Source organism: Lactuca virosa, chromosome 7, assembly GCF_052849685.1.
Source record: "Lactuca virosa cultivar CGN04683 chromosome 7, Lactuca_virosa_CGN04683_v6, whole genome shotgun sequence".
Taxonomy (NCBI): domain Eukaryota; kingdom Viridiplantae; phylum Streptophyta; class Magnoliopsida; order Asterales; family Asteraceae; genus Lactuca; species Lactuca virosa.
The window spans coordinates 171,916,832-171,935,127 of NC_136432.1; the positions used below are offsets into that span (position 1 = coordinate 171,916,832).

The window sequence follows — 18,296 nt, forward strand, 5'->3', positions numbered from 1 at the left end:
TCTATAAAGTCTTGTAAAAAAATTTCATATTCGGGAATTTTGGATAACAACTCGACAAAGGGAGTATTAATCGGGATACCCTTCACGTGCTTAATAAACTCTATATGCTCTCTTTCCAGTAGACTAAGGGCAGCTCGAGAAGGAAACGACAAAGGTGGTTGAAATGTCGGAATAAATTCAGGATTTTTCTGTTTAGGACGGGCCCACGTCGTGAGCCGATATGGCTCACGTCATGAATTCGTTAATTCAGCAGCATTATGATCTTCGAGCTTGGGTTCCTTTGGCTTTAGATCGAGCTGTTGTGGCTCTTCTTCCAAGGCTTCCAGGAACTCAGAAATTGCCTCTTCTTCAATATCGATGGCCATTACGTGAGATTGGGTCTTCTTTTCAGGATTTTTCGGGGACATCTTCTCATGAACCAAAGTGGTAAGTTGACCAAGTTGCACTTCAAGATTATTTATGGAGGCTTGTTGATTTTTTATTAAAGCCTGTTGTTCTACCATCATTGCGTGATGATTCTTCATCAAAGTTCTTTGTTCATCAATAGCAGAATCAGTAGCCTCGTGTCTCTTTTCTGAAGCTTCCATAAACTTAACTAACTTGGTCTCTAGATCGGGTTTTTTCTCAGCTGGTGGCTGCTCCTTTTGGTAGAAGCCTCGGCTTGTTTGCCTATACTTCTCTTCCTTTTGCTTCTTGTATTCTTCATATGGCAGCCACTCTTTCTTCGGTTTCCTCCAGTCTTCATCGTACTTGTCCCCACTCGAGTAGCATACTTGAGCCTTTTTATTCCCATACTCATCCAAATTGCAGTCCTTGGTCAAGTGTGGACCATTACACCGTTCGCAACCAACTCTTATAGCATGAATTGATTGGTCCATTTGTGTTAACCTCCGGTCCATATTATTCAGCATAGCTATCATAGCTGCTATTTCTTCAGTTTGTGCACCTCCACTGCCTTTGATTCCATCTTGCCTAGGGTTGTGGTACTCACGAGAGTGCTTTGCGAATTCTTCAATCAGCTCCTTGACCTCCCTTGGATTTTTCTTTGTCAAAGGTCCTTGAGAATCAAGGAGTTGTCTTGTCATAACATTGACCCCATCATAGAAGATTGACATCTCTTGTTGAACATTAAGATCATGTTGAGGGCAATTTCTGATCAAGCCTTTGTAACGCTCCCATGCTTCGTATAATGACTCCCCCGGTTGTTGTTCAAAGTTGGCTATTGCCTTCTTGAGTTTACCTATCTTGGATGGTGGGCAAAATTGGTCAAGAAACTGCTCACGCATTTGAGCCCAAGTGGTGATCGTACCCGGTGGAAGTGATTTTAACCACTCTTTACCAGCTCCCTTAAACGTAATGGGCAACATCCTGAGCAAGACGATGTTTCTATTGACATTTGGAACATTGAAGTAATCCTCAATGTCATTGACTTCATCGAGATGCTTGAAAGCATCCTCATGATCCTTCCCATAAAATGGGATATCCTTCAGTGCATTCAAGATGTGCCCCTTCAGCTCGAATGTGGCAGTGGCAGGTATTGCGGGTTGGACTAAACCGGGACCCACATCCTCTCAGATCCGCTTCTTGTAAGCTCCCATGGACATCTCCTCAATGTTTGCCATTTCGTCCTCTTGCTTGTCTTCGGGCTCACTCGCAAATATTTCAAATTCTGGGTCTGACTCGTATTCTGATTCGTGTGGATTAGAAACTGGATCAAGTTCTTCAACTTTGCCTTTATCCTTTGGGGTTGAACTTGACTCTCATGTCTTCTTTCCCGACTTCCTTGAAAAGGCTGATTTTAATTCTTGTAGTGGCGTGTTCTTTGGCGTGTGATCTCCCTTCGCGTTCTTATTCTTATTTTTGTGAAGGGCTGACTCCGGATCTTCAAGTGGTGGCACCAAAGGTGTGTTAGAGCCTCTGGTCATGAACTCCTGCAAACTAATCAAAATAACAACGTAAAAACGAACTAAAATAGAAAAATAAACTAAAAATCACAGTTCTCACGTCGTGAATCTTTAAGATTCACATCGTGAGTCCTGTAACAGATGAAAAAAAATTCAAACCTTGCTGGAAAATTAACTTTTTGCAGGTTTTATCCCACAAAAAGTACCGGTTAATGTGAAGCAAATAAATAAGTAATAAACTAAGCCGTTCCCCGGCAACGACACCAAAAACTTGATGTGCACAATAGTACCCACTAATTTTATAATTTATAACCTAACTAACTAACTAACTAACTAAAATGCACCTAGGCAGTGTACCTAGTCGAATTATAGAATAGTTTGGTAAGTCGGGTGTCGATCACATGGAACGGTGTTGACTAATTAATTTATTTACTACTAAACTAACCTAATTACTAACGAGCTAAGAAGGGGTTTTTATCTAATTTTGCAAGTTTAGATGAACTTAATTCTTTAACAAAAACTCAATCAATAAACAAAACACTTCTGTTAGTTCGAATCCGCTTTCACTCAATGGTTATACATTAGCTAGGACTATTACTGTTGGTTACCAAATTAAGAAGTATTAGCAATTTAGTTCTAAATCTACTAATTATTAATCAATTCATGTAAATCTATGTATGGTCATACAATAGCTAACACAGAATCAATTATTAAATAAGATTGGAGCCATGAAAGATTGATTAATCAAAACACAATTATAGTCATAATATGAGTTCTCTAACACAACTTAATTCAATGATTCAATTACTTATCTAAGATTGGTTTGATCTTAGCTCTAATAACTAGTGTTCACTATATTATTAGGTATTCAAATTCATGCAGATTTGTGTTCACTAACTACACAGAACAATAATTTAAAGCAATCAAATAATTAATTCAAGCATGCTAGGTAAAATCAATCAACACAAGCGTATCACCAACAAGTAAAGTCAAGTCTAACGCATTAAAACCATGAGTTCCAGCTTCATCTAGCTAACAGAAGCAGCTAGATTTAGCTGGACATACTAACAGCTAAATAAACAAAAACTATAATCAAAGACATGTTTAAGTGTACCAATCTATAAACCAAATTATGAACTTCTTCTTCCTTGGTGTTAAAACCAGCTCCCAGAGCTTCTTCTCCTCTGAATTTCGTCTCCAGGAACCCTTCTAAGCCAGCCAAAAAAAAGTCCCCCAATCGTAATGGAGAAGGATATATATATTTTCTCCAAAATCACCGTTCACGTCGTGAGAATGTAAAACTCACGTCGTGAACTCGAGGTAATCGTCATCGTCAAGGATTCCTTCACCCGGATACTTATCTTCTAACTCTTTCCACTCACGTCGTGAACCATCAACTGTTCACGTCGTGAGTACGTCTTTTTTTGGGTGTTTTTCTTGTCTTTCAAGCCTTCAACCTCCAAAGTTCCATCCTTTAACGCTTCTAGTCCCTTTTCTTCAAAATGTCTTCTTTTTGGCTGCAAAATATAATTTAACCTTATAAGTACCATTATTCTATGCAAATGACCAAAATATATATAAAAATGTACTTAAATATTGCCTAAAAATATGTATAAATATGGCAATATCAGGATTCAAGTTTGGAAGATCTGCAAGGGATATAACCGAAACTGAGTTTGCTGATCCTCGGGTTATTTTGAAACTAACATTGATAAACTTCCCTGCAGGCGAAGGTTTCAGCACCTTGACAGTAATAATCTTCTGAGCACTCCATGTCAGGTACTGAGGCTGACCGAACTTGAGATAAAAATCGATAAGTTCACAATCAACTTTAGGATGAGGGGAGGGAACTTGAACCGTTGAATCAAAGCAATGAAAAGTAAATGCCTTTCGTGTTATGGGCATATCAAACTGTGAGTGTCTCGAGTTCTCACAATCAAAAGAGGCTACAGGTTCCAGCCAATATACGCTTGGAAACTCTATTGCTTCTTTGATGAGCGTTTCTCTAGTCCAAAAAGGAAACAAGGCCTTTTGAAATTTAAGGCATCTTGCTCTTCCTTGTTCTTTCGCTCCCTTTCTTCAGCTTCCTTCGCAACCCAAAGGGTTTCATTCAATTCCTTATCCCTTTTCTTTCGTTTCAGGGCCTCGACAATTGTTTCTTCTTCTTCATCACTATCATCAGCCATTCCCTTCTTCTTATCTTGACTACCGGAACCCGAAGCTTCATTACCCTTCGGTTCGGTTTTGACAGTGACCTTCGGTTGAGTAGTTTGAACATCTTCTCCCCCTTGTTTTGGAGGTACGAAGGTCTCCGAAACACCCTTCATTTCATGTAAAAGTGCAAAAGCAGGAAGAAGCTTGGAAGTCAGATGATTCCTGATGGTTAGAGTAAGTATCAGATCATGAGCACTAAGAAGATTGGTAAGCATATTCTTTACATCACCAGCACAACCCCGGAATACAACTCGCTCAGTCTTCAACAATGAAATCTCCCTTTCAGTTTGAGCCAATTGAACTTTCTGAACTTCAATAGTAGAGGCTTGGCGTGCAAGATCTTCCTTTAATGTGCTCTCCTTGGCCAAATCAGCCTGTAGTGTTTCAAGGCGAGACGTCACTAAGCTAAGTAGAGAAGCGTTCTCAGCTTGAATGGAAGAACGAACATTCTCAAATTTAGCTTGCTCCTGTTGAAGTGACTTTGATAAAGAATCAACTGAAGCGTTCACTTTAGCTGCATTTGAATCAGCATGACCTTTGAGGGATTCGAGAAAAATCTGAGAACTGTGAACAAGTTTTGCAACTTCAGTAGTGGCCTTCTTGCAAGAAGAAGTGGATGCTTCAACCGCTTGTGTGGATTTATCAATAGCGCCTGTATACTGCTCAAGAGCGGTGTCAAGAAAAGCCTTGAGCACAACATCGTTGTAAGTCTTATTAGAGGCAAGCAACTTGTCAAGTTTTTCATCAATACTCTGCAATTGTTGTCGTGTGACAGGAGCCTCTTCATCTTCGTCTGTTGGAAGCCGATACGGACTGTAATAAATTGAGTTAAACTCAACATTATCACCACCAAGAGTATCACCAGAATCATTGGAAGGTGAGGGTGAAAGAGGTGTGGGTGTAATAGGAGGTTCGGTTGTTGTGGTGATAGGAGTGGTTGTGGTAGTTGCGTGTGAAAAGATGGGAGGTGGTAAAGGAGTTGTAGAGATTGGTATGGTACTAACTGGTGGTGGTGGTGGTATAAAAGTTGTGGTTTGAGATGTAGTAGGTGGAAGAATGGGAGCAACCGAAACTGGAACAGTGACTTTCGGTGAAGATGGAGGAGGAGTAGGAAGCTTGTCATTCAAAGGTTCAGTAGGAGTTGGAGAACGGGGAGGTGTATTACCTCTCGGTGAAACAGGATGTTGAACCTCCTCTTCCTCTTCTGCCGATCGCTCCTCGTCATTGTCTGAGATTGAAGGAGAAGGACTTTTGGATTTCTTTTCCATCTTCTTAATCTTCTTTGGAGCCGAAGAATCACCCTTTTCAGCCTTTCGCTTTTTAGACGGAGCAGGCTTAGACGAAGTACCTTCGGTTGTCACTTTCTTGGTATTTGCCCTTTTGCCTCGGTTGGCCGGCTTCACCACAGCATCTAAATCAGTTCTCTGTTCAGGAGTCAGTGCTCTCGGTCCTGTGGGAGGAAGTTTTCGGTAATCGGCCATCACTTTACTTTCGGCTGACACACATCGGTACATCGTTTCAGGAATTGAACCAATGTGAGAGAACTTGGAGGTATCGGAGAAGATGATCTTCTTCATATGAAAAATAGCTACAGATGAGATTAGGATATCTTTCATGACGGGAATCTGCAAAGAGTCAATAGCCCTTCGTGTGACGATGGTCCAGAAACGACCACAAGAAATTTCAGAGTGCCTTGTCAAGGTGTTGAGACTTTGCACCAGTTGCGACCAAATGATGGACCCATAATCGAGATTAAGTCCATTGTAAAGACCATAGAGAATGGTCAGAAAACCCTTACTGGTACCATCGGACCCAGCAACCCTCTCCACTAAACCCTTGTTGAGAAGAGTAAGCAATCCATTCCATTGTGGCGGCAAACATGATTTCTTAATCTTCGTTACTGTGGTAAGAAGATCAGTATATCCCATATCGTAGAGCATTGTAAACAATTGGGTTGTGGTGACGAAGTCGGGAGAGATAACAGATGCATCGACAGCAAGCTTTAATAGGGAACATAATCGCCCTTTCGAAATTGATGCCTTGTGAGAGAAGATTTGGAAGTAGATCCTCTCCTTGTTCTTGTCATAGGAGGCAGTAGAGTAAACTTGCGATAATAGAGACATCGGGACAGATTCCACCTGTGTGAGTGTGATAACCAGAGGAGAGTATTTGAGACATTCAACAACCTGGAGCATGTACGAATCATACGGAAAGGGGTTCAGTTGAATGATCATGTTCTGGTTGGGTTTGATCACGAGCAATGAGGACGAAGCAGTTTGATCTTGAACAGATGAGGAATCCGCCATTGTTGAGGTAAGGAAGAAGATGAACAGTTGCCGATCGCCTGGTGTATTGAGAGAATTTGAAGAAGGTAAGAAGGTACATTATGTGTGAGAAACCCTTTATATACCGTTGCCAGGAGAGAGGAAAGAATCTTCGTGATGATGATACGATCACTAAAACGTCGCCTGAAAAAGCGCGATGTGACAGCATGGTGTCTCCTAGATATACGTCAGCAAGCGTGGGTTTAGGAACCTTTCAAATTCACGTGCCCAATATATTATCCACATATCGTCTTTTCAAATTCACCTTCGCTCCAGATGTGATTATAACCATTTTCGCGCCTAAAAGAAACTTCAAACGAGCCATTAGAAACATCAACCAGAATTTTGGAAATTCATAAAGTATTTTCGTGCAAGAGGTGACAAAAGATAAAAAAATAAAGCAAAATGTGTATAGGATGTGAGTGATGTCTTTAATAAGACATGAAGCAGATGATTCCAGACAAGAATCTCTTCCTTCATAGTCAAGAGAGACTTGAAGTGCTTGCGTGGTACCCCGAGAAAATGCGATCGAGTGTTTGTAAAGAAACATCGAAAGGCTTCTTTTAAATAATAGGTCGAATGGGTGGCTTATCTTCAACCGAACATCGATTCTTAACATAAGACCGAACGTTGGATGAAGTACTTGTGAGACCGATATGGTCTGTTGAACAAGTAGGTGGGATATAATTTGTTGTGACTAAAGATGTTACAAAAATCTCAAAAACAAAAACAAACTGGATCTTTTTGGGAAGAAATGCCTTGGTGTTAGACAATTTCATAAAAGACCACTCAAAAATAAAATGAGACTTCGTTAGGTAACAAGTAAGATCTTGAATATAAAGATTCACCGTCAATTCATTGTTGGTGTTGGATTTTGTGTCTCACTCAGCACGTGGTGTACGTATCTAAGATCATAAACACAGATTGTATGCAACCATAAACCTCAGTGGTAAAAGCTGAGAGTCTCAAGGGTTACAGTGGTAAACCGAAAGTTGATGGAGAATATAAGGAAGGTGGTTAAGGAACCGAAAGTACCTCTGCTATATAAACATGACAAAGCAGAAAACTCTTAACTCATTTGAGAAGAGTAAGGTAGCTCTTGACTTGAGTGGAGTTAACAGCCTGATTGGGAAGAAACGATAGGTATAGATCGAATCATTAAGGCCTTGCTCTTAGTCTTAGAGGCTTCGGTCGACATGCAGTAGCATGCTTCTAGGGACACTTAACTAGTTCATATGAAAAGAATCATACCTGCCTTAGCTCCAAATTATGTTGCACGGAAGTACTTGGGACCTAGTGAAAAGAACAAGCAAACAAACAAACCACACAAACAAAACAAACAAAACACAAAAAAAAGTAAAAATATTTTTGGAGTTTTGATAGTTTCTGAAAAAAAAAAATAATAATAATAATAAAAACAGAAAAAAAAATATTTTTGGATTTTTAAAGTTTACTGAAAAATAAAATAAATAAATAAATAAATAAAACATAAAAATTTACAGCCGAAACCAAACCATAAAAGAATGAAGCGAAATAAGTCGAGCGTTCGGTTCATTTCGGTTCCCTAAAATTCCGAAGCCAAAATAGACCGAGCGTTCGGTTCATTTCGGTTCCCGAATTTATGGAGCCGAAATAGACCGAGCGTTCGGTTCATTTCGGTTCCCGAAAAATCCGGAACCGAAATAGACCGAACCTTCGCTCTATTTCACTTGCCTAATTTAGAGAGAGATTTGAGGGTTCGGTACCGAATCTGCTTCCATCATTCCCAAACCTTGTAAAATTTTATTGAAGCTTGCTTCTGGTAAGGCTTTAGTGAATATGTCAGCCAGTTGATCAGAGGACCGAACGAAATGTATTTCCACGTTTCCATCTTCAACATGGTCCTTGATGAAATGGTATCTCAGTGCAATATGCTTTGTCTTTGAGTGTTGCACTGGATTGTGACATATTCTTATCACGCTTTCAGAGTCACAATAGAGGGGTATTTTCTTCATGCTGAGTCCATAGTCTCTGAGTTGGCTTTGTATCCATATCACTTGTGAAGTACAGGATGCTGCAGCTATATACTCAGCTTCGGCTGTTGAAAGAGACACACATGTTTGTTTCTTGGACTGCCAGCTAACTAATTTGTCATCAAGGAATTGGCATCCTCCAGTTGTGCTCTTTCGGTCCAGACCACATCCTCCAAGATCGGCATCAGAAAAGGCTTGAACAAAAAATCCAGATCTAGCAGGGTACCAAAGACCGAGAGAAGAGGTTCGCTTTAGATAACGAAAAATGTTTTTCACTGCCACCATGTGAGGTTCTCTTGGATTTGCTTGAAACTTGGCATAATAACAAACAGAAAACATAATGTCTGGTCTACTAGCTGTTAGATACATAAGAGACCCTATCATTTGAGGATAGAGTGTTACGTCAACAGCAGGTTTCTCCAGAGACGGTGTTAACTTTGTGCCAAATTCCATAGGAACCTTCACTTTCGAATCTCCCGTCATACCGAACTTTGCCAGCAAGTTCTTCGTGTAGGCCTCCTGGTTGATAAAAATACATTCTGGTCCCTGTATTATATTCAAACCAAGGAAAAAATTAATCGGACTCATTGCGCTCATTTCAAATTTAGTCTCCATCAACTTCCTGAATTCAACCGTTAAGCTAGGATTCGTGGAGCCGAAGATGATGTCATCAACATAAATCTGAACTATCATTAGATGTTCCCCTTCTTTCTTTAAGAAGAAGGTTGGGTCAACCGAACCTTGCTTGAATTTCGACATTTTGAGAAAGCGAGTTAAAGTTTCATACCAGGCCCTCGGTGCTTGCTTCAGACCATATACATCTTTATCCAACACATAGCAGTGATTAGGGAATTTCTCATTCACGAACCCAGGTGGTTGCTCAACATACACCGTTTCTTCTAGTTCTCCATTCAAGAAAGCACATTTCACATCCATTTGGAAAACTTCGAAGTTTTTATGAGCAGCATATGCCAGAAAGATTCTAACTGATTCCAACCTTGCTACTGGAGCGAAGGTCTCCTCATAATCTATCCCTTCTTGTTGGCAATATCCCTTCACCACCAACCGAGCCTTATTGCGTATAACATTCCCCTCTTTGTCCAACTTATTCCTGAAGACTTATTTTAAGCCGACCACCGAAGCATCCTATGGAGTGGGAATCAACCTCCAAACTCGATTACGTTCAAACTCATGGAGTTCATCTTGCATATCTTGTACCCAATCAGCGTGATCAAGTGCAGCATTAACCGTCTTCGGTTCGACTTTGGAGACAAACGAATTGAACATACATAATTCAACATTAGAGAATAATGCAGTTTGTTTCGCTTTTAATTGAGAACGTGTAAGAACTCGCTCATATGAATCACCAATTATTTGTGCTTTGGGATGATCCTTAGTCCATTTCGTTAGAGGAGGGTAATTTGGGTCATAGGTTGGATCCAACTCTGCATTTACCTCTTCTTCAAGTTCTGATTGAGCACCTTCGTCATTTGCATTCTCATTCTCCCCCTCAAATGGCGAAGCGTATCCGTTGTCAGGTTACGAATTTTCTTCCTCTGTTGGAGTTGGATTTTCCCCTTTGATTGGACTATTATTGGTTGGGATTGGAGTTTGATACTTGTAACGCCTGTGTTTCTGGGCTTGTCATTAATGTTGATATAATAGTCTAGGTTAACCTTTGTAACCCGTTTTGAAATAATAGAAGTGTGTTATTTGAGTATTATGTGTTTTGTGCTTAATTGTGTGTCTTAATTGAATTAAGTATGAAAATAAGCGTCAAAATGAAATGTTAGATAAAGCCGATATCTATAGATAATGTTGTAGTAGTTGAAACGAGGTTTCTGAATATATAAAGAATGCCGAAATCCGAGTTATAACGAAGAAGTTATGACCTGTCGAAGTTTCGCGACAGAACCGGTACGACACAGCGAGACGTAAATAGTGAATTTACGTTAGAGCAATATTTAGCCTTAGGGATCTAAACGAATGTTATAGAGTTCGTTAAACCGAGAGCGTACATAAAAAGAATGCCCAAATCTGACTTCGTATGAGGAACTTATGAATTTCTGAAGTTCGGGGCGCGAAACCCCAAAATTGTCAGAGACCACGACGTGGCAACAGTGGCCACGACGTGGCATGGCTTCTGACGCCTTCTGGAGCCTGACAGAGCAAGTGGACGATGACGCATGCAATGACGACCAAGCCCACGACGTGGAAGAAGTGCCCACGACGTGGAAAATGAGAAAACAGCCCTATAAATAGATTTAAAGGGGCAGCCGTTTGTGGTTACCAAATCTCTTCTCTCTCACCCATATTACCTCGATTTACGTGCAAATAAGTACTCCTGAAGCCCCGGTATCATCCCGAGACCCGAAGCAAGTCCCGAAGCCCGAAGATCCCGAGAAGAAAAGAGTTTCCAAGCCGAAGCTCTGCCCGCGAGAAGCCCGGTGTGCGAAGTGATCCCGGTTTCACCGAAGAATACTACTTTTAAAGCCGTAGTGCTGTCCGATCATCTTCTGATCAAGTGAGTGTGTAGTTACTTTCTTCTAACGCATAATTATGAAGTATTTTATATGAAATACGTGTTATGTGTATATTTTGTTGTTATATGTGTGAATGTATATTCACTTTCTTCTATCTCATAGATATGATTTATTATCTATGAAATACGTGTTATGTGTATGTGTCTCATCTGTTGTTTGAAATATGTATTGAATGAGAATGCTATATAGGTTTTAAACTATGTATAAAAATATATATTTTTATCTACTAATATGTTGGGTAGAACATGGGTAGATAGTTGATGTGTGATAAACAGATGAGAGGCCTCGATGTTGTTGTTGTTGATCTAGTTATTCAGCGGAGTATGGATAACGACCACAGACTCTTTCTAGACAGTCCAGTGGAACGCTAGCAGGCTCATAACCTGTAGGTGTTGTGAACAATGTGTTCACCGGTGTACTCTATCCCCCTCATGGTTGCCTTTAGGACATCTATTGTTAAGGAAACCCCTTTGCAGTAATGTCTGTCCCGATGAAAAATCCTAGATTAGGTCCCTTGAGATAGATGTTGTTTTAGGGACGTAAAGTGAGGATAACGGGAATGGGTAATCGGGTTATTGTTGGTTGGTGAAATTAAATATAATTATTTATTGTGGGTTGAATACCCTATATGCTCACCAGGCTCCCAAACCTGACCCACTCAGTTTTGTTGTATTACAGGTAGTGGCGCGAGAGCATAACTTGGATGACTTATCAAGATCTTTTGATATTAGACCAGTTGTTATATGTAACTGTTGTATGGTCTATCTTTTGTTGTTTATGCTTTTGGTCTGTTTATCGGAACATGACATCCCGAATATTGTTATATAATGAAAATGCATCTCTTGATGAAATGCTTTGATAAACGTTATTTTATCATATTTTGTTTTGGGAACAAATTCCGCAACTCTTTTAAATCAATGGATTTACTCTGAAACTATTTTAAAAGCATAAATTAAAACGGTCTTTTCTGGCCGTGATTTTGGGGATGTCACAGTTGGTATCAGAGCATTAGTTTAAGCGAACTAGGAATTTGTAGGATTTCTAGACTTAAACTTAGAATGCTAAGTGAAGATTTTGAGATAGTGTCTGTTATATTTTAGACACGAGCACTAGTTTATTTTAGGAAAGTTGCCTAAAATGCTTTTATGTGCTAAATGTTATATGTTTGCCATATATGATATTATTTGTTCGGATCTATGGTTTGTTGCGAACCGGATCTGGAAACCTTATGTGTTTAGGGTTCTAAGCGTAGTACGACGATATTAGAACTAGCATGTAAACGTTTCGGAGTGATAAGTATGATTTAATTATCTATCATGGATGAGGATCTAAATTCACCTTATTCGGTGTATAGATCAAGTATGGCAAGAACAAGAAGCGGAGTTGGAAACGCGAACGAAAATAGGAATCAACAGCCTCAACAACCAGTGATTGAGCAAATACCTGTTGTAGCTGCTGCACCAGAACCAATCACCATGGATGGAGTGCAAGCCATGATTCGGGCTATGTTAGCCGAACAAAGGGAAGAAATGCGACAGATGTTGCATGGAAATAGGGACGAACCTATCATACCCATTGAGGAACCCGAACTGATTCCCGAGCGATCAGAGGAAGGGAACAATAGTCGCATTGTGAGTCAAGTTGGGACTCAAGAAGAACGAAGGAATGACCCAGAAAAGGGAAACAACAAGGATGGGCGAATGTACAAGAATTTCTTGGGCGCCAAGCCGCCAAGTCTTTCTGGAAGCCCAAAGCCTGTTGAGATTATGGACTGGATCTCCGAAATGGAGATGGTGTTTGAAAGTTGCGACTGTAGCAACAAACATAAGACTGTCTTTGCAGTTAGACAACTGAAGACCGGAGTCTTGAGCTGGTGGAAGTTGTTGGCAAATACTATGCCACGAGGAGAAGCCCTGAAAATGTCAAGGGAGGAGTTCTTGGAACAATTAAGGGTGCAGTATTGTTCAGAGATAGATCTGATTGATTTGAACAATGAGTTCCAAAACTTGAAGAATGGGAGAATGAGCATAGACGACTATGCTACTGCATTCACTGAGAAAATGAAGTTATTTCTGTACCTAGTGCCAACGGAACTCTCCAAGATTGAGAGGTTTGCTAATGGACTGCCTACCGACTTTGGCTCGATAGTCAAGATGGCAGCCACTCTGAAAACAGCTGTTCGAGCAGCTAAGAATGTGGAGACCCCGCAGAAGGAAAAGGGTCTGGAAAGAATAGAGGTTGGTGAGAAAAGGAAGTTCGATGGACCCTCGGGGTCCAGCAAAAAGGGTAAATTCTCGAAGTCTAGTTCGAGAAGAGGTGGAGGAGGCGAAGCGAAATGGTGTGACAAATGCAAGAAGAAGCATCTTGGGAAATGTGGCGAGGAAGCCACATGCTTCAAATGTGGAAAGCCAGGGCACTATGCCAACGAATGCACCCTCACCAAGAAAGTTTGTTATGGGTGTGGGGAGGAGGGGCACATCTTGAGAGATTGTCCGAAAAAGAAGGAGGCAGCAAGACCCAACATTCCACCAAAGCCGAAGGCGAGAGCCTTCCAGATGACACTGGAAGCTGCCAAGGAAGAAGTTGATGTCGCTTCAGGTACCTTTCTCGTAAACGAATTGCCTGCCCAAATTTTATTTGATTCTGGAGCCAACTACTCCTTTATTTCGCATGAATTTGGTAGAAAACTAGCTTCGCCTGTCGATAGACTAGATAATGCTTTATTAGTCGAAGTTGCTAGTGACAAGTTTGTACCTGTTAGCCATCGTATGAAAAACATCTTAATCGACCTGAATGGGAATAAGTTCCACGAGGAATTATTGCCTATCGAACTTAATGGTTTCGACATCGTGTTGGGAATGGATTGGCTTAGCGCCAACGATGTCGAGATTTTATGCAAGAAGAAGATAGTAAAAGTAAACCCGCCAGGGAAAGAGTCATTTATGGTGTATGGGGACAAATGCAGAGTAAATTCTGGAATCATTTCGCTAATGAAAGCCAGAAAGTGTTTGGCCAAAGGATGTACATCATATTTGGCATTCGTGATCGATGCTAAGAAGGAGAAAAAGGAGATGCAGAGCATTCCTGTCGTATTCGTTTACTAGTTAGTTAAAGATAACCAGAACTCCTAAAAGCACAAAGCAAGCAACCTTCGAGCATTGAGTAACCAAACCAAGCATATCCTATTCAGGCCATCATATTACTGACTAATCAGTTTTAGCATGTAATTTAATAAGCACATATACCAGGCACATAAGGCATCTTCCTATATCCTTGGCCCTGATCTAGCATGCAGTTCTCATACACATACAATAGACATATAAGGCATCCTCCCTAGATCCTCAGCCCTAATCTAGCATGCAATACTCATAATCATATCACATATCATAACAAACATTGATGGGTATCTTGGGGAAAACTTACTTGAGCTCGACCGATTGCACGCATCACACACCTCATTCTTTCTCAAAACTCTTTATCTTAATTTTTGAAAAATTATTTGCTTGTAAAAATCTTTCAAACCCTCGATTTGAGTCCAGACACCCCGAAGTTGTGTCCGTCAAACCAAGGCTCTGATACCAACTTGTAACATCCCAAATATCATGACCAAAATTTTTTATTTTAAATATAATAATTATAAAACCATTTTTCTAAACCATAGTATCAATTCATATCAAGAACAGAGTACCAGTAGCCAAATCATATCATGATAAAACAATGTCAGAGTACAAATCCCAGAAATCTCATATGTGGAAATCGTGTGTGTGATGCACTGCAGTCACGCCGGCTCCTTCCCCTTTGAAGAAGAGGTACATGAAACCAAAACTGTAAACCGTAAGCACAAATCTTAGTGAGTTCCCCCATCATACCACATACTATACTATAAGCATACTGCCAGGCATATCTAGGTGTCCGACCTACCCTGATGAGCATACCGGGGTGCTCAACATACCCCTGCTAGGCATATCGGGGTGCCTAACCTACCCTTGTCAGACATACCGGGGTGTCCGACCTACCCTTCCGGTTTATCTCAACTGGTTACGGGGACTATTTCACCCCTACTACTACTACATAACAACATAACATAATAATACTGTCAGGTATACCGGGGTGCCCGACCTACCCCTTTGGTCCTTTCGACCTAATACGGGGACTATTCCCCCTACTACCACTATCACATGACATCATACCATACTAGCACATAAAACATAACAGATAGTGGCATACCAGACAATTATCACAAAGACAATCATCTAACAAAAAAACTCCTACTAGTGGGTCGGCATTGAGGCCTTAGACCAACTTATACTGGAAGGGAACTCACATCGATGTCGTGAAGTAGGTGATCTGTCCTCGGCGTTGGGATCAACTCTCCCCAAACTCCTACACATAATATCTCTTTTAATTACTCTTTCAAACTTATAACCCCTTTAAGGGTCAACTCTGGTCAAAGTCAACCTTTTGGTCCAAGTCAACATTCTGGTTGACTCAACTCGACGAGTTGGTCCGCCAAGTCGTCGAGTTCCATGATTCAGAGAATCTCAAATTCATGATTTAACTCATCGAGTTACCCTCTAACTTGCCGAGTTTCTCCTTATGACAGAATCAGGACTTTCCATTTGAACTCGTCGAGTCCTTCCTTGGACTCGTCGAACTCTCCTTCATACCGAGTCGGGGTATGTCACTCACAACTCGCCGAGTTCATCCTTGAACTCGTCGATTTCCTCTTCATATCAATTGGGAAATTTTGCTCTTAACTCGCTGAGCTCATTCTTGGACTCGTCAAGTTCTTTGATCCTTAAGTCCATAACACGTCCAACTCGCCGAGTCATCTTCTAGACTCAACAATTTTGTTCAATAACAGAAAAGGTTGGGGAACCACGACCCAACTCGCCGAGTCCAAAGAATGACTCGTCGAGTTCCCCAAAGTCTAAATCTATACAGTCTATTTTAGTCGGGCTTAATGCATTCAAAACGTAGATCTGGCCTCCTAGGGTCGATATAACACGTAAAGTTACAAACTTTACGTTCATGCATGGGTTATCTAGCTCAAAAGGCCTTAAAATAAGGTTCACAAGTTGCATGGGACTCCCATGGCCATAAAGTTGGCACCTTTATGCCATGGAGTCCCTCAAAGGTTCCAGATCTGAAGTCTTAACTCTAAACATGCTTGCATCCATGAATGGTTCCAAAAATGGCTCCTTAAAGCCCTAAACTACTCCATGAAGGGATCTAGTAGATGAATAGTCAAGGTATAAACTTTATACCTCAGATAAACTGGAAATGGAGCACAAAATCTGGATCTACTTGTTTCCTCTTGATCCCTCAAGCTTCCTCTTCCTTCTCAAGCTTCAAAATCACCAAGAACACACAATAATGGCTCAAAAACACTCACAGTGGGTTAGAGTTTCGAATTAGGGTTTTCTGGACTAAGGGAGGCAATAAGTGAGGCCAAAATGGGGTGTTAAGGTCTTTAAATAGGGTGCAAACCCTAAAAATTAAGGTTTCACTATGGCAGTCGTACTCATCGAGTCGAGGCTCCTCGACTTGTCGAGTAGACTCCAAGTCCCGCTTCCAACAATATTTCGTTCCTACTCGACGAGTTTGGGGCCTCCAACTCGTCGAGTCCCCTTGCAAAAACGAATAATTTTTATTTAAATACATACCAGGAACCGGGCGTTACACAATCCGTCTTGAATGTCTGTTTTGTGATTTCCTGAGAATACATGTAGTTTTGAGGGTCAACACAAGGTTGCTGAGAGTTATAGGTTTTATGCTAACAATAGTAATACTTTTAATAAGTCTAAAAAGTATTATCTTTGTATGTATAATAATAGTTAAAACTGTATTTGCAAAGAGTCTTTGAAAGCCAAAATACATCTTTGTATAAGTAAATCCATACATAAAACCGTGTTTGTAAATAATCTTTGAAACCCAAAATGTATCTTTGTATAAGTTAATCCATACTTAAAATAGTTTTGAAAGTAACCAAGCCCATGATTTGTAGTGAGAGAGATAGATATATTCCAGTTAATGTTTAGAGTGAGTCCTATAACCGAGCTATGTGACTGAATGTACCCCTACAACGCTTTATTGGACGTTGTAGTAACAATTGTAAACACTTATCACCCGCTTCGATTGATCGGTCGAGGTTGTAGCTAGCAACCGCAGGTAGGGATGTCAACCCCGTATAGATCTATACATATGTATCTCGCTTCGAAGATTAACGGTTATAGTAGTGTTGGTATGCTAAGTGTTTAGACTCAGCTAATGAATATTGTCTCACTAAAAATCCCTTAGCTAAAAAGTATGTGAATAGCTCTCAACCCTAACTTAATTGTGGTTAAGTCACCAGGCATAATGAATTTCATTGTCTAAAGTTTATAAAAGTCGATTATGCTGGTATGTATGTAAAAGCATAATGTACTCGCTTTTATAAAGATGTAGTATTCAAAGTAATGAACATATATACATGTATAAACTTCATGTATTTAAACATTTAAAGATACATGAATAGTAATAGCTTGAATCCTTGAAATACTACAAGTTTTATAACGTGCTTGTTATAATATACAATGTCACATAAAGAAAATCATATATTTTTGTATCATGTAACATTTGTTGTGTTAACTAGTTATTTCACGATAATATATCCATAGTACGTATACAAAACGTTTATACTAGTTTATTTGTAGCAATATGTTAAATTTTTAAATAACATTTTTATAAACTAGATTTATTTTATTTTAGCATAAAGGATAATATATTTGTATAAACAAAGTATATAGACATATGTATTCCGCTCGAAATAATTAAAATATTAAAAAGGGGCCGTAAGCACTCACCCTTGAAGTGTGGGTTCGAATTGTTCGGAGTTTGTTTATTTTTGAGAAGCTTGACATGAGAAACTGCAAAGTCACGTTTCTTGAACTTTGAAATACTTTCGGGACCGTTTCATAACGAATTTAAACTATTGGGGCTGTTCGGTAATTTCATTAACCAAAGTATGACTGATCTGGTTAAAATAAATCAAGAGAGGGACTGAAATGGTTCAAATGGAATTAATGTGTGAAAATTGGACTGATTTTGTTAAGGATTTCCAATGAAGGGGCTGAAATGCTTATTTTTATACAAAGTTTGAAGATCGAGATTTATTTTGTTAAAAGTAACCAAATGAGGGGTTGTTTTTTTTTAAAATACACCATGGTTTTGGGGAATGGACTTATTTTAAAAAGAATGTTGCAGCAGGGGGGTCATTTGGTTATTTTATTGAAGTTGAAAGAATTCTAGGGCTTTTAT

At 39.9% G+C, this 18,296-nt stretch overlaps 1 non-coding gene across 1 annotated transcript; it reads left to right on the top strand.

The window, feature by feature from the left end:
* The first annotated feature begins 1,131 nt into the window (after window positions 1-1,131).
* On the top strand, window positions 1,132-1,238 carry LOC145127929 (small nucleolar RNA R71). Its single transcript, XR_013716534.1, has one exon. It is a non-coding gene; the product is annotated as a small nucleolar RNA R71 (small nucleolar RNA).
* The last annotated feature ends 17,058 nt before the right edge of the window (window positions 1,239-18,296 follow it).